Source organism: Formica exsecta, unplaced genomic scaffold (genome assembly GCF_003651465.1).
Source record: "Formica exsecta isolate Colony F162 unplaced genomic scaffold, ASM365146v1 scaffold140, whole genome shotgun sequence".
NCBI lineage: Eukaryota > Metazoa > Arthropoda > Insecta > Hymenoptera > Formicidae > Formica > Formica exsecta.
In genome coordinates this window covers 63,392-81,171 of record NW_021848730.1, presented here as the reverse complement: position 1 = coordinate 81,171, position 17,780 = coordinate 63,392, and the positions used below count along the sequence as shown (strand labels likewise).

Sequence of the window (17,780 nt, the reverse complement as noted above, 5' to 3'; positions counted from 1 at the left end):
ATCGACAAATAGAGAGAAACATGAAAAAGGACTAAATATAAAAAATCACTTCACGACTCGAAATTTATATTTATATTAAAATAAAAGAGTAAAAAATTTATATATATACTTTTGATTAAATACAAGCGTGTTTACAAATAGAATTTGATTAAAATTGATCTCTCACAATTTTCGACAATATTGATGACTATGACTATATCATTTATTTTCGTAGTAGGAAAAATACATATTCATATGTTTATCTTTAACGCGAACGAAACGATGTCAGCAAATTTGAAATGACTCCACTCTGACTTAAAAAGTATACAACTTCTCAAATTATGCTTTAAAGCGGGGCTTAGAGGGAACAATCGGTTTCCACTTTCAGAGAATATAAAAAGCGATAGAGAACATATGACACTTTTGTCGATTCAGAAATCTTAAATACGTCGTACACAAAACCCAGTTCGACAGTTTCGCAAAAGCGAAAGTATGCGGCGGATCGGATAAGGGTTAAGTGGCCAGTAACTGTATAGCTTATCCTAGATCCGAAGCCGGTCGGCCGCCCGGCGCGACACAATAGAACGGATCCGATAAACCGAGCATGGGATTTATCGGCGTCGTGCTTAGCCAGGAAATGGTGTCTCTGGTGGAAATATATAGGCGCGTATCCATTCGCCGTATAAGCGAGCATCCCCTTCGAGCGCCCGAGGGTGTAACGCAGTGAGAAAGAGAGAGAGAGAGAGAGAGAGAGAGAGAGAGAGTTTCGGCGTGCACGAGCACGCAATCAAGAATTAATATAGTATCTCGCAGCAAAAAACATAATTTGCATAACAAGATATATTAACTTGCTAATAATAAGAGTGAGATAATAAAAAATTGTATGAACTTAAGTATAATATATATAAATAATAAGAATCGAAAGGAGAGTGTCCACGAGGTGTAAACAATTTGCTCGCAAAATTTTTGTTAATAATGGAGGCAATAAAGAAAATCAATAGCATTTAAAATATCTGAAGACATGAAAAGAAACGCAAGTTGCCCGCATATTTCCGTCTTTAAGATTGAGCTCGATTCCCTCTTTCATTCTCTTCTTTCACTTATTGCTATCTATCAATTTTTCTGCAATTGGAATTTCGATGAATACCAATCTCTTGTATAGATTTGTATTTCATCGACAAATTATCCTAATCGTCTCTTTATTAAAAAGGAAATTATTTTATTGGTATTTTATATTAAAACTTACTTTTCATCGACATTATTATCTTATCACTAGTGTTACACAAAGATCTTGAACAATAGCAGTACATTTTATATATTGCGTTAGCAATATTTATCAGTAATCTCACACACACATATTCTCACTATAATATCGCTTACGTTAACTTTATAGCAGCAAGTTAATAATTTCATATACTTCGATTAATTGAAAGAAGATATAATATCGTGTCATTTCTTTACCGCGTCGTTTTATTCCATGTTTATTAATAATTAAGATAAAAATAGATATAAAAATATTATTAATGCAATTCGGAATACCTCGATCTGTATCGATAGAGATATCACTGCGATAAACCGCTCGAAACTTGAATCATGAAAGTGCACGGGGACTCGGAGTGCCATTGAAAGTCGCGTTGTTGCGGCGGCTGTAGGTCGCGATGACTGGGTAATACTAAAAATAGTCGACGGGAACGATGCCGGGACTATTATTAAGTCGCGATCGATGCCGGGGCAGTCGTGGCGAGTTATTTCAGTGCGCGCCCCGCGAACAAACGCGGAAGAGGGAGAGGGGGAGAAAGCCGAGCGGAATGCCGCGACGACCGACCGAGAGCTATTTCGCGAGCGGATTCTCGGTGGAATATCCGAGATAAGGATAAGTTAGCACGCGGCAAATCGTCCTGCAAGCTACCCATATTTCACGGGTACGCGAACATCGCGCGTTCCCGCAGCCTCGTTGGTTTGGCTGGCTAACGGATAGAGAATTTGCGCGAGCTTTAAGACAAGTTCATCTATCAAACAGATAATTCGTTCGTATGATATATCAGGGTTACAGACGGTTATAGAATCGATATAACTTTAAAACAAGGTAATATTCACGTGATTTCGAAATGTTGGAGAATTCATAATTTTACTAAAATTCGCATAAACTATGTTTGTGTGTATGTGTTTTAGTATATAATTTGAAATTTAAAAACTTTTACATTATCTCTATTTTTCTATTAACATAAAAATAAATATATATATATATATAATTGTTATATATATGTTTTTTATAATAATATAATTAAATTAAAATAATAAAATAAATAAATATATATTAAAAAACTAATTTTTTTTCGCATAAAAAAACATTTGTATAATATCGATATAATAACAACCATAGTTACGATATCGCTTTGGAAAATTGGCGCATGGAGTTATGATCATCAGTAGCTGATTATTACAACATTTGTGTGTGTGTGATTATTATTATTGCTAACTAAACTTTGCGAGTTATCTCTTGATTATATAATATTGTCCTTTATCAGCATTATCTACATTAAAATGCAGTTACGATCCAATAAAGCTTAATAAATTGATCAAAATTACATCACTTCAACATCATTTCAATCATGAATTAAGTCACATCAATAAAATAATGTATACGTAATTATTTTGTAATAATAAAAACAAATCATATTATAATCGCCAATTCCGATTAACTTTAATTATAATAGAGATATATGAAATCATACTCACTAGAGTTTAATGAAAATGCACTTGCACACCGCAATTTAGACGCAGTCGCAAACAAAATTACACGGATGAATCTTCTATTCAAACGCGTGCCTCATATCGAGTGCTTTTTGCAAACTTTATGCGATCGCTCTTTCCCGGACGCAGCTTTATTGACACTTTTAATTCGCGCGGAATAAAATTCCGGTGATTTATCGGCGACAAACTCCCAAAGCGAACGGATCGAGGTCCATCGGCGCGATAGGTATCTGTACGCGCATATGTATACACGCACGGCTATCTTTCGATTTAACGCCCCCGGCGACATATACCTGCCTGCACTTCGCGGAATTATATTAGGAACCAGAGCTCGATCATTCATCATATTAACTCGTGAACCCCTTTTTTTAGCCGAACCGGAATTACCGCAGATCGGAGGGGAATCGGATTCGGAGACTGCGGTCTCGTTTCGTTTTTTTCTCTCACTCTCTCTCTCTCTCTCTCTCTTTCGTTGTACAAGATTCCTCTAATGAGAAAATAAATGTCGCGATGGAAGACTGAATCTTCTCGCTATCGCAGTTTCTTCGATTCGTTTTATATAATTACTTCTCAATGACGTTCGTTGCATCTCTCCCGCGAGATTTACATCTGCAGATTTATATCACGCGTCTTAATAAAATATTAATCATTTATATAATATTTTATATTTTGCTTTCTTTTATCGATTTATTCAAAATGACGAAGTGTATTCTTATATACATGCATGCACATATTTTCTTTAATTGAATTTACATTTGTTTTTGCACTATGTTAATTTCTTTGATTCTTCTGATTATCCTCTCTCTCTTTGATGAGTTTCTCCTAAGATATAATAATCATTTATTGGTGAACGCTCAGACTAATCTGTCCCCTTCTCTCTCTCTCTCCCTATGCGCCGTTTTGAGTTAGACGAAAGTTCGTGACTCGCTACAAATTAGTCACGGCGGTAGATCGAAAAGATGCGCTGGTATTTCCGGAGGCGGATACAGAGTTGGTGGTTAACCGCCGTGCGATTCAGAATAGTTATATCGTCATGGTAGGCTCTCTTTCGGCCCTTCCGAGAAAACTGTCCGGCGCAAAGGAACGTTTAATTTTTGGTCCCCGCCAATTTCAGATCCTCCGGTCAGCAGGCATGAATCTATCTCTCTCTCCTCTCTTGTCTCTTCCCCTCTCTCTCTTTCTCCCTTTCTCAGCACCCCCGCTGGGCCGATCGTGCTATCCCCTGAATTCCCCTTCGTTGATCCCTACGCGTATATCATTTCTTCTCGCCCCTCGTACACCGTGGAGCCCCTATCGAGATACGTGAATGGCCTCCGTTGTGTTTCTCGTATAGGCTCGTTTGATTCGATTAGTTCCCTTGTCTACGTTTTCACGGGATTTTAGATAGTTAAATTATCATACCATCTTTGCCGTAAATATAATATACATAGATAAATATAATCTGTATACGTTAACGTTGTAAAATATTATATTGCAAACGTGTGAGAGATAGATGTTATTGAAGCGTATAAAAGATGGAAAATAGAAACAAAATTTGCAAAACTTTCTAAAATACCTATCGTACGTATCGTGTATTACGAAAAAAAAAGAGCAAAGAATCTCTATAAATTGCGAATCATAGTTTAATTTAAATAAACTAAAAGAAAAATATATATCGTAACATTAAACATTGTAATTTGTCTTCATTTACTTCTCCATCAGATCTAATATTTTTTATTCCAACAAATACCGTTGGAATGAATCTGATTAGCAACGCTGAAATCAATTCTCTCAACTTTGTGAAAAGATTCAAACAACAATTACATCGAATGCCAACCCGTCAATTTTACGTCGCGCGCGAGCGCAATATATGGTATATCCCGATATGGAAAACTCCGGGGATCGTTCACCCGCGACCTTTGCCGACACCTAGTTGACCTTGAGATTGCCAGTAAAGATCCCGAGGTCCTAGCACGGCAACGATCCGCGCGGTTCCTCCTCCCTAAGGGCACCTCCTCGCGTTGTTCGCCAATTACGAGCCGGGAGAAGAGCGTGCCAGCCAAAGTGCACAACACAAGTCGGGAGTGCAATGCGCGCGAGACCCTCTTCGAATGCACCGCGCGGGTGCATTGACCGCCGATTCCCGACGTACCCACCGTTTTAGTCACCGCCGCTCGCCGGCGATTCGACAGTGTTACAATGTTGCATTGTGCTACGTGCACGATATCGTATCTCTGGGGTCATAATACACACCCGCAGAGATTCGTGTGCATCACACGGGGCGTCAATAAAAACCTACGCCTATTCGATTTTGCGTATATATCGTCGCTGTGTACATTATTCGAAAAACGCGGGTGTAAACTGTCAGGAAGCGTGAAATGGACACGATAGAAAGTTGGCATCGATGTAATGAAAGGTCTTTGAAAGAGCAAATTTATACTTCTTTGGCTCGTAAATCAAAACAAGAAATTAAACAAATCAAATATTAAACAAATAAAATTTGCCCGAGTTACATTGCATTATATAAATTATAAATAAATTATGTATAAATTGATTAATACCTTATTTCGTATAATAAAATTGAGTTTCTGTTTGTCTATATCTGTTTCAATGATGAACTTCTTTTTATATTTAAAGCTACCGCACAAAATATATATGTATTTTCGCATCTGGAATCTGAATTCATGGATATTAATCTCAATGTCACGCGGATTATCATCGAGATCGTAAACAATATCGTAATCGTTTTATCTCGCGAATCGTTTTATCGAGCGCCACTTTGCGGATGGAGGGAGAAGGGAAATGGCAAAGGGGGCTTCAATATAAGCTGCACTTCATTCAGTGTCGGAAGTACGGTAACTGCACTTCCGTGCATTCTCGTTAGTATCCGCAAGAGTGCACGCACTCCACGAGCGAGATGGGAGAGCGAGTCACACAAGTCGCGAGAAAATTTACTTTGCCTCGAGATATTATCTCTCTTGAATGACACACGTATGGCAACCACACGCGCATATATATTAAAACATAAAACATCGTATCTATAAACTCTTCACTTACAATTTAAATAAATTTTTTCTATCGATTACACACGGTATATACATATGTTTAATTGCTCACCATTCTAAACGTATAAATGATAGTTAAGATAAACAGCGTTCGTTTTAATAGATTTTGAATCTCTGAAAAAGGTTGTAAATTATCAATTAATAGTAATAATGTATTGCATATTTCACTTGAAACTATGATAATTCTCAGGAATACATAAACATTAATAGTTTTTCTTTTTTAGAATACAATATACCATGTTTTTTATATTTTTTATCTCCCTCTTTTTTTTCTTTAATTATTTCTTATTATTTTTTCAATTATTTTCTTATTATTAAAAGTACATATCTTTATATGAAAGGTATTTGATTAAAAACTTGCTCTCTATATTAAATCCATTGACTTTTATCCTATTGCACAGGAAGTAGAAAATTAATAAATTATTAGCTCACATTTAAATATTTACATCTTCTTTCGTTAATTTCTAAATATATTTTTCAACTTCGCTTGAATTGAAATTAATAATCGAAGAATTTTCAAAGATTTTTCATGCAACTTTTATACAACTTATTATTTTCCTTGCCTTTTTCCGTTCCCGATAATCACGTTGCAAAACGAATCGAACCGGCAGGAGAGAAGGCGCGCCTTCTCTCGACATGCTGACTGTGACCTTGTCCCGATTGTTCCCGCTCGTGCTTTCGAAGCTCTACCTAGACCAGCGTCAAGACCCGCATTGCCTGGTTTCCTCGCCCCGAGTGCATAATGGTGCATGTGCAGCCGACGAACGTGCTCACGCTCACTCGTTCAAGCGCGACAACGAGACGTGTCGTAAGATCGAGATAAATGCCGATTATGTACAACCATCGAATCACGACCATCGACCGCGCTAAATTGCTTCAATTATCATAAGGACGCAAAAACAACGGTTTTTTCTATGTATTAAGAGAAAGATTTATTTTCTCTTAAATGTAGAATTTGAAAATTAGATATATTTTTCACTATATAATAAGATATTTGAAAAATTATTTAAAGCGAGAAGAAGAGGAAAGATAAAAAAAAATATCATTATGTATTGGTAGGAGTGGAAAGTTTCGAAGGGTGGAAAAACGAGTTGCATCACTATGGCTTATGAATCTCATACCTCGGCGACATTCCCTGCCTCCTCCCCTTCCCTTCTGCGTTTCATAGAATATGCATGAGACATGCTAATGCGCCTTGTACCTAATCTAATTATACAGTTCCACAGGAGCCTCCAACAACCCCCGGAGAGTCTGGCTATCTATCTATCGTTCCTCTATGCGTGCAGATGCACGCACACCCAGAAAAGATTTTTCTCGCCCCTTCTCGAGACGTAGGGGATAAAATCTGCCGTCGTCAATCTTTCCACGTGAGATTTTTACTCATCCCGAGAGTCACGCAGTCGAAAGTTGCGTCGGATTGATTATCGGATATCTTAATGGATCGACTCTTTTTAGTCTCGTAACACGAAAATCTCCGCGCCGGTGATAAGTCGTATTTTCTAGGTCACATATGAGAAGCGAAAAAATAAATACATATGTATATTTCATTAATGTAAAATGATTAAAGCATCATAAGATACAGATCTCTTATTAAAATCTGAAATAAAAACGCTTTGAAAAAATATCGAGACAGAATATCTCAGAAAAATTTTTAAATTTTGTATATTAAATACTTATGTACATGCATGTGTATAAAAGAAAGATAATATCGACTTTAAATAAAGAAAAAAAAACTTATCTCTTTACAGTCCTAAAACTTAAAGAACTATCGATGCTTCGATATTGTATAAAAATTTTCGTTTTAGATCTAACTAGAGAATCTATTATTAACGTTTCATACGATAGTTATTCCTTCGTATAATTGGCACGCTGTAACATAACGCAGTAACAAGAAACTGGCATAGGTAACGTATAGCATGAAATTTACATTGCCGTTGGGCGAGACGTAAAGGAGCGTATTATTTTGCAAATATTATTTCACTGTTGCTGAAAATTTCGCATATAAACGGTTCTTCGACGTGCAGTATACGGCGTAATGGCCATTGGCGATATCCGGCTTCAGCCGCCGTTACCGTATTTTCGCGCGCACGGAACCGTGCGAGAGCCCGTACGACGATGTTGGCCGTTTCCAAGAACGTATTATGGGTTTATCTTCTCCTTCTGTGTGTGTGTGTGGAAAAAGCGCAGACCACGGTCGGACAGCTCCGTCTTTCACGTTTACAAGCGGAGTCCCGGTACGTTTCGCACAAAGGCGCCGACTCTAAATAAAAATGTTTCGCTGCAGAATACTGTAAAGAACCAACTCTACGATCTCAAAAATCGCATTTATGAAACTATACTTGACATTTTCCGTGCGAATTAAGACGCGACACGCGTCCGCTATTCTGTTTTAAGCGAATGCATAACATATCCTCTTTTATATGATTTTCCGCTTTATTATTTAATTCCATTTCTCGCATATTAAATGCGATATATAATATGATTTGATATGATGATTATTTTACACACACATTTACGCTCTTTCCGATGTTTAACGAAATGGAATGTATATATCTACATAATATTTAATTTCCAATAGATAATATAAATCATTAAATGATTTAGTTTTTTTATTTATATTTTTTTAAGGCTGCGTTCAACTAATTGTCAAACCTGCACGCGTTCCAAATAATTCCTTCCATCAGATTGGTTGCGAACATGTATCGTTCCGTATTAAACACGGCCGAATAGTTCGATGGGCCAATATCCGGATTTTTCCGAGGTCGATGTGACGCTGATATTTACGATACTTCGCGGAGCCACCTGTTATCGAGTACAAACGCTTTGCGTAATCTCGGTTAGGAACTTCGACTGTACTTCTCGCTATCGCAAAGAATTCCATTGTTCAGCAATTGCCCAAGGTTGCACGCGCTACACAACGAAAGTTCGGTAGAACTCGTGCCGAGAACTGCTGAGGAAACACATTTGAAAGATCTCGACCATGGTAATCGAGCGGCGAAAACGCAAAGGTAAAATCTCGATGGAAATCGCACGAAACTAATATTTACATTACATTTACATACGTAAACTGATATCTTAAAAATGTATTCCTTGAATTTTCAGAGTCAAAATTCAATAATTATTTAATATCACATTATTTAAAATTTGATTCAATACAGAAATATGTATGTTATTTCATCGAAATGAATGTCTCGGCATTTTTTCGGAGTCTCCTAAGTTTCGTAAACGTGAAACGTTTTGATTTCGTGCGAATTGGGAGTAATGAGATGAAAACGTCGAAGAAACAAGAACTCTCTTGCAGGATCAGAGAGCGTAGCGGAATTCTACATTATGCGGGTTATGCAATCCCGATTTGCATTTGATTAGCGTACTTCCAGCGCAATGGCGATGAGTGACGCCTATGGCGAATGCACGAAGGAGCGTGACGCACAAGCGCGCAATTCCTGCGGGACGAGGTGGACTGGTAGACGTCCTTATCCCCGAAACGAGAATGGCAAGGATCGATCTTGTCCGCCCGCTGCCTCCTTGCATTACTGAAACGCTCTTTGTTTCCCGGTATCGCGAAGAAGAAGGCGTTTCCGTCGAGTTTCCTCACCGATGCAATGCATGTCGACAGACACTTTAATCACGCGCGATTGCGTATATAATATAATCTCCATGTAAGATAGTTTGATTAAAATTAATTAATTAAGTTATGTAATTAACGGGTTCCTCGATAATCGTATATGGAATGTATAAAATTTCGAATATTTTTCGGTATTAATGACAAGATTGGAAATAATTTTTATATATGTACAAGTTTTTTTTTTTTAATACGTATCGGTTTTTACTTTTACTTTAAAATCAAACTAGAAATTTAAATGTTAGTTTTGCTACATATTTTTATCTGAGAATAGCAAAACATCTATTTCTAAACTGTACAGTGGCTAAAATTAAAAATGTACAAACTTTGCTTCTTTAACGCTCAAATATAAAAGATAACATCTCAGAAACAGCATTTGATATTATAAAAATTACTGGATAATAGCAGAGTCACTCACAGCGGACATTAACGACAACGCTAATCGATTAATCAATCGATCCCGTAATTAAAGTAGCAAAGGGAAAGATGCGTGTGCGAAAGCTGCGATAAATGCACGTGTCGGAAAATGAGACATTAGTAATAACGCTAGGATGAAAGAGAGCGATACCGATCGTCAATCGACAATCGTTAGCGCCTGTCGACGATGCGGCGCGGCGAATGGGCGTCGATCGCGTTGCCGATCGATATCTGTTTAACCGCGAGGCCGCGAGCGTGTACCCTTCCAGTAACTATTGATAACCGTCGCCTGCCGGCTAATTAATTCGCCGAGTAACGTAATTACTCGAGCTTCGAGCGCGCACAGACAGCGCCGAGATATAATGTACGGGTTATCCCACAGCACTACCATTGCCATTCCTCTCGTCTCCCTAACCGATTTCAAGTCAATTTTACTTCAACGAATTGAATACGCTTCATCGCATGGTTTCTTTTCGCGTTTTATTTTTCAACGTTGAATGTTTCGATGAAACGTTCCGTGCTTGATATTGAAGATAAAAATTATAGAAGCTTCTTTTAAATTAATTGAAGAGATGCTTGAACAAGGAAAAAATATTGTAAACGTTGTACATAACTTGAAAATATTAGCGATAGAATATTGTCGTACAATTTTAAAAAGAATAAAATTTATATCGGTAAATTGTGTGATTATTCTGAAATTCTGGAAACCAAGTCGATCTTAAATTGACCGAGGAAACTGCGCGGGAAATGTACGGCAATAGTTCTGGGACATCCAGAATATACACGGCCGCGCATATACATATACGAGCATGCATTATAGAGTCGATATGGGGCGCCTCGTGCAACGGGTGCTTACGGATTTACGCCCGAGCGAGGATGATCTTGTTAACTCGCCGGCAGATTAATGCATTCGAGGTTGCTGAGGGTTAAGTACCGCGATGCGCGACGCACGACTGATTTATCGACGACCTAATTGAGGATTAATAACACATTTTTCGCGCGTTAAACGTAAACGGATGAATTATGAACTGACAGATGGGGGCCGTATTGCACGTGACGTATCTCGATTCCAGCTTCACGCGCGCGTGCGATCTCTCTGCATACATATTAATACATATGTTAAAATATGAAACCTAATTCTCTAAGCGCGCGAGTGTATTGTGCGCTTAATATTGAATTAATAGCGGGATAGGAGGAAGCGGAAATGAGAGGTGACGCACGACGATAGAATTAATGCGATTTTTGGAATATTAATCACTGGAATGCACATTGATCGTGTAATCTCTCTGAAAATCTCACCTACTGTTTCGCTTAAATGAAACGATATAGTTATTAAATTGATGCCGTAATTATTAACAGTGAAACTCAGTTGTGCAGTAAATGTTTTGAAATGCATATCCTAGACGTAATTATTTGGGCATTTGGATGTACATACAATACAGATTGTAAAATTAATTCATAAGGGATTTTATGCAAACATTCAGTGTAGCTTCATTAAATATTGATAATAGTTCGTCTCACACGAGCGCACATATACACATTACTTCTAACTGAATTATTTATTCATAATTCAAAAAGAGAAAAAACATCCATATTATACGTTTTAAAAAGTTCCGACCCGGCAACGCGATAGAAATCGCAATTCTGTACACATGCAAATGCCAATGTGCAAAAATACATAATTGAGCAACTTGAAAATATAAAACATCAAAACGAGTCAAACTTGTTTCAAATAAAACTTTTGTTCTAATTTTTTGCGACTAACAACGTGTGCTTAGATTTTCCATAGAAATATACCCATTTGAGATGATTGCAAGATTTATTGAAAAGCAATGTAAAATATTCCACAAATAGCATTGCTACGATAAAATTTATTATTCAATATGTGCAAAATACAGACTATTAATGATCTGAATTCATCTCTAGAATAGATTAAACTCCGAACAAAACTCCGGACTATCTAACTGAGAGCAAGATTTTCTGACGCGAATCCACTATGAGCAAGAAGGGAAGTAACAAATTACGTACATTTCTCTATTCAATCGTAATGCATTTATATATATGTAAGCATAATTTGCGAGAGATACGAGATACATGGTACTAATCAATTCTGCGAGCGCTATTAGATTTCATCTGGATATCAAGATTCAGCCGATAGGAAGATATTTTACGCGATATGATTAATAGAAATAAATCGAAAGCGACGCGAAACGGACTCAAAACCGTGAAATCGCGCGCTTCGATCTTCGGATCGGAAGTGCTCGACTTTACTGGATTATCGAAATCACATGGCTGTGGGGTTCGTCATGGTAACACGATCGATACACGTCTGCGTCGACGATGAGCCGAGTCGACTCGGTCGTTCTGGCGTTGTCGTCGATGCGTGTATATCGGACCCAAACTCCCGGTAAACCTGTCCGTAAGAGAATCGAGGTGAATCGAGGTCAATCGAGAAAGCAAACGACAACTGTCGGCCTAGATGTAGAATTCGTCGTCCGAAAAACGTGTCACAAAAAACGAATTTAGCAATTAGAAAAAGTTATTAAATTTTCTATATATTTAGAGAATAATGTGTTAAAATCGACAAAATCATTGTTATGTTTTCTATAACACTAGTTAATTATTTTATTTTCGCGAAAGACTATAAACATTTAAATTATAATCTTTTATAAATATGACATAATTCTCTTTTTTATAATAAAAACACAAATTTGTAATAAATATTAACTTTTATACGTTGATTTAACCATTGTCCTTTAAAGGGCGGCAATCGTGTAAAATTACTCGATGACATTTCCAGATTTTAAAACGCAGAACGCTCTTTCACGAATGGACAGACATCTCCATTTTTATTCATCGTTATATTCATCTCCATTTTTATTACATCGTCGTGCCGCTATGCTGATATAAATTTTACTCAATGCGGCTCAGCTGTGATATTTATAAAAAGACAAATATTCGCAATGCACGTCCGTTACGTATCTGAATATACAATACATACGCAATGTTGAGAGCATTACGATCGCTCCCTGGATGAATGACGTCTGTTTGTGCGAATATTATCAGACGATACGATATGCAGACAGAAATAGGGAGAGAGAATTCCAGGATCCCCCCGATAGAAATTCGGGAAGTATCGTTGACAAACGACGTAATCGTTTCTAATCAATGTGCACATCGCCATGCAAATCTCTCCCTCTCTCTCTCTCTATGGTACGCGGATTATCTGAAATTTCTATTACCTAATTAAAGGTACCTGATTAAATTATAACAGACTAAAGCGTTGTTACACACATACGTATCAATTCTCGACGCCGTTCGCTATACCGGTATCGTATAAGAACGAAAACACTAATGTGAAACTTTTTAGATTGCTCCAAAAAAGATTAACACGTCATGCAAAAAGACATGTTAAAAAATTAATTTTCTGTCGGAATTTCAAGTACTATAAAAAAAAAATTACCTTTCATCAATTCCAATTTTGAAATTGTTTTATATAAAATGTGATGTAAAGAATATATCATATTTTTACTTAGCATGTGTTCTATGATTATCAGTTTAAGCAATAAAAGTAGCACTGTATTGCTATCAATGTATAATATATAATATAATTTATATGTATTCTGCAAAAAACATTTTTAGTCTATACATTGAGTTTTCAAATATTTGTTTGCATAATTTTATTGCATTTTTTTATTAGTCTGCGTTTAAAACAATTCGACGTATGTGAGACGCAAAATCTAAATTATGTTAAACAAAATGCTGATGTCAAATTAACACAACATATGAAGACGCGAAATAAAAGGAATATTGTAGAATTAAGGATTAAAGCTTTACGAAGAGATGCCCTAATTTTGTATAATATACCGCGTCCCACACTCGTTTTATTATATGCGCCTTTATATTATATAATCTAATATAAACTGTAAACATAATCCACGTAATATGGCCATTGTCGCGAGAACAGTATCGGCAAATTAACTCTTGCATGTGAATATCAAAAACAATGGCGACAGAACGCTACATGTGGAGTGTAATGTTCCCGGAGACTGCTCGTTATCACTGTAACTGAAAATTCTCGAGGAAATGATACCGGGTGTCCGGTTAGAAGCCGGTACACAATGTAATCGCTCTTAATTTAAACGAGATGTAGAGTCTTAAGACGGGAGGAGATACTTTACAAGTTTCCGCGAACGAGATTCTTATTTAGATTACGACCTGTCCGTCTGTGCTCGTTTCACGGTACATTTTCGGTCTCGCGCGCGCAGCTGTATCCGTGAAATTATTTTCCAGGCCTTATATCCCGCGATGGTTGCGGACCGATTAGTTAAGAGAGCGTGTCGGCCACGGTTCATGAAAGCTGCAAAGTTAATGCGCGGATACGTCGATAATCATGATCGCTAGGGCGACGATCGTGAACCCGCATGCGGCCACTAATCATTAACTTGCACGCGACTCGCGCCACTCGCGCGTTATTAACACGCTCGCGAAATAAGAAGCAATTTTCCCGCGCGCATTGATTAAGACATGCGAAGAGGAGGAAGTGGAGAGGGCGAGGCACGAGAAACTATAGCGGAATTAATTGCGCAGAAGCCGGACGAGGCGGTGTCGTTTATGCAAGTCACCGACAAGTAAAGTCGGTAACATTAATCAGCATATTAGGAATAATAAAAGCATCACGCGATTACAAGAGGGATATAATTAATCGCGGATAATCATCGCAATTACTAAACACCGAACGCCGACAAACAGCTGTAAATTCAACGGCAATCTAAATGTAGATTAATTCCAATTTAATGTCAACTGTATATTAAGAATCGCGATAAAAAAATAATGAAGGCAAATAATTTATAGGCAATTGAGAATTAATCTTTCGTCCAAGAGCGTGTTTACGAGATATCTTACGTTATGCAAAATAAGAATTAAATTATATCGACTATTTCCTGCTTTGAGAACAGTTATTTCAGACAAGATGTAGCGATATGTTGCTCGACTTGTTTTTGGTTAACAAGTAACACATTCGAAACTTGTTTCTCAACCAAAATTGAGAATAATCATTATTTATGTTTTTCTATATATTTTTATATCACAGAAATAAATGATTCAACTCTAAAAATAACTTTGAAACTTCACTATGTCACAATTTCACACAAACCTTCTTTTAAATTTGCTGGAGATACGAAAAACGGAAATTGTAATTATAAAACAATTGTGTAATACTGCGTAAAATTCAGATCGTTTGGGGATGTTGAAAGAAGAACATAACAGGGTAACAAAATGAAAGCACGCTACATTCCACGAACGAAGTCGAGGAAAAGGAGAAGGTCCTCGAGACTCGCGAAAATAAACAGATCCGCGAGAAGGGAGCCAGAGAAAAAGAGAGACAGTAGAGCTGAAGACAAAGAAAGGAGGTTTCAAGCTGGCAATTTCGTTACCGAACTATAAACAACCATGAGAACGCAAGGATGCGAGGGTATGGGGAAGCAGAAAAAGGTGATATAAATATTTAGGAGCAGCGTCGTGCGGTGTTTAAATATTAAACACCCGCTTGTCCCGCGTCGACCGTTTCTTCTCCCTTTAATTACCACTTCTCGATGAAAGAAGATCGCTACTGCCGAGGAGACGACGCTTCAGAAATCTGCTTTAGGATGTAATATTAGTATTAACCCTGGAAGCGCACACCGGGCTCCAACGTATCCCGGCAATTTCTCATTTCGTTGAAACGAAATAGTGGTTGAACGTGCACAGCATTCAGCCATTGAACGCAAAATCTTTCTTTAATATTCACACACGCATATATACGCGCGCACGCACATGCATATTCCTTCAAACACGAATTTTACAAAACGATTTTATTAAGAATCGATTTAGTAAGAAATGGCTATCTTAATAAATATTTTATTTGTTAGTATAAATATGCGCAAGATCAATTAACAACAAAAATTATTAAAAAATTACACATGTTCGATTAATCAGAAAATCTAATTTCGATTGAAAACAGGCAAATCAGGATATGGTAGGATTAAAATCGTTGTCAAGCAGCTGGATTCGAATTCACGTGCGCGGAAGCGGATTAAATCAAAGCTATCGCATAAAGCCTTAAATCAGGCCGCGGCGGAGTCCTCGTCACCGTGCTTCGGAACTTTGGTGAAAGCTCGTAAACATCGTTAGCCCACGATCGCCTCACTTATGCTTGTGTATAATTAAATCCCGCAGAAACTCCGTTGGCAATCGCCTCGCGGTCGCCCCGCCGTTAAGACTAATAAGGAATTGTGGGACTTTGCTCTTCTATATATATATAAAATTGTATCTTTTCTAACTTTGTCTCTCTAATTACATATCAATAAGATATATCAAGTTTGCCTATTCTTATCCACACATGCTTAATAAAAATCCTAAGATTTCCGGCGCAATCAGAATATTTTTTAAGAGTCAATTAAAAGTTTTCTCATCGTAACACAAGCAGAATTTTTCTTAAGCAATAAAAAAGATACGCGTCTCTTATTTTATGTTTTACATCACCGATTAACCTTTGGCCATGTTCTACTCAACTAATTTTAACGAGAATAAAACTACTTTTATAAAATCTTCAAAAATACTGTAAACGGATAATGTATCATTTTTTTTCAATTTTTAAATAAAGTATCTTATAATAACTTTTTTAACAGAAAATAAACGCGTGAGCTCGTTTTGAGCCGTTCTTAATGCCGGTTAATTTCACAAGTTATTTTCACAAACAAATAGGATTATGAAATTTGATAAGAAACATGATAAATTACATCGCGCGGCATGAATCTCTTATATTCGAAAAGAAGCTGGTCGGCGGTCGATTGTCGAAGCGAAAATGAAATTTTAAATACTTAAAAAGGCGCAAGCTTAGTAGAAGGGCGAAATAAAAAACGAACAGAGGTCAAAGATGAAAAACAAGAAAAAAGGGATGAAACCAAGGAAATTTGTTATCCATTTATAAAGTTCGTAAGATGTCACGGAGCTGATGACTAAATGAAGTAGAAACAAAAGACTAGTTTTCAAACAACGCTAAAGCAATACAAGGCTAGATAATACATAGAAATTTTATTTCATAAGAAAAAAACAATAGAAAAAATTATATATAATATCACCCCCCTTAGTTTCTACTGCCTCGCCATTTATTTTATAATTTCGGGGAATACAATTAAATATAAATATAAACGTTTCAACATTCTTTAAAGGATTTGCTTGCGATATTAAAATGCAGAAAAATTGTTTCAAAAAAACAATTTGCCACGATACGGTGGTAGATTCAAGAAATTCCACAATGATAAATAAAAAACAAATTAGCGAATGTAAGAAAAAGCGGTATAAAATAACTGTATTATTTAAATCTCGCGGACTGAAGGAGAGAGTCGCGTCATTAACAAAGCCAAGTCAAGTTAGACCAAACCGGATAGGACTAAGCCGCCGAAAGAGGGGGTACTAATTGAACTACCGTACTACATGTATAGTGAGCGTGAGGATTCTTGATCTTCCTTACGTAGTTACTTACACGAACTTGCGCTCCGGTAGCATAGAATCCCAATAATTCCGCCGACGAGCATCGGAACAAATGGGAGAAGATCGTTTATACGCCTCGACGATCTCCCGGCTGCGATCTAATCGCTGGTCGACCCTTCGATTGATCGGCTGATCAAGATAACGAACCGTTCGCCGTTTCCATCCATAGCGATTGAATCGCGTTAACTCTTGTAAGGTCAATCGGCAATCGGTGCCCATGATTATAAAGTAATGAAGTTTATTTCCACGCTCGCTATTATGTGTGGTTATCGTTAACGTTGGAGAATAGATTCCTGAGTGTTTCTCGGCGTCAGTTAGTTAACTCGATAAACTCGATGTTTTAGGAACAATAACATTAAAACATTTTTCATCTCTTTTTTTAATGATAATAATCCTCCTTGAATATGACTTCTCTCAATATGTACATATCT

At 37.1% G+C, this 17,780-nt stretch overlaps 1 protein-coding gene across 2 annotated transcripts in view; it reads right to left on the bottom strand.

The window, feature by feature from the left end:
• Positions 1-17,780, bottom strand: part of LOC115246192 (mucin-5AC-like) — an 88,311-nt gene that overhangs the window by 36,135 nt on the left and 34,396 nt on the right. The window lies entirely within an intron of this gene.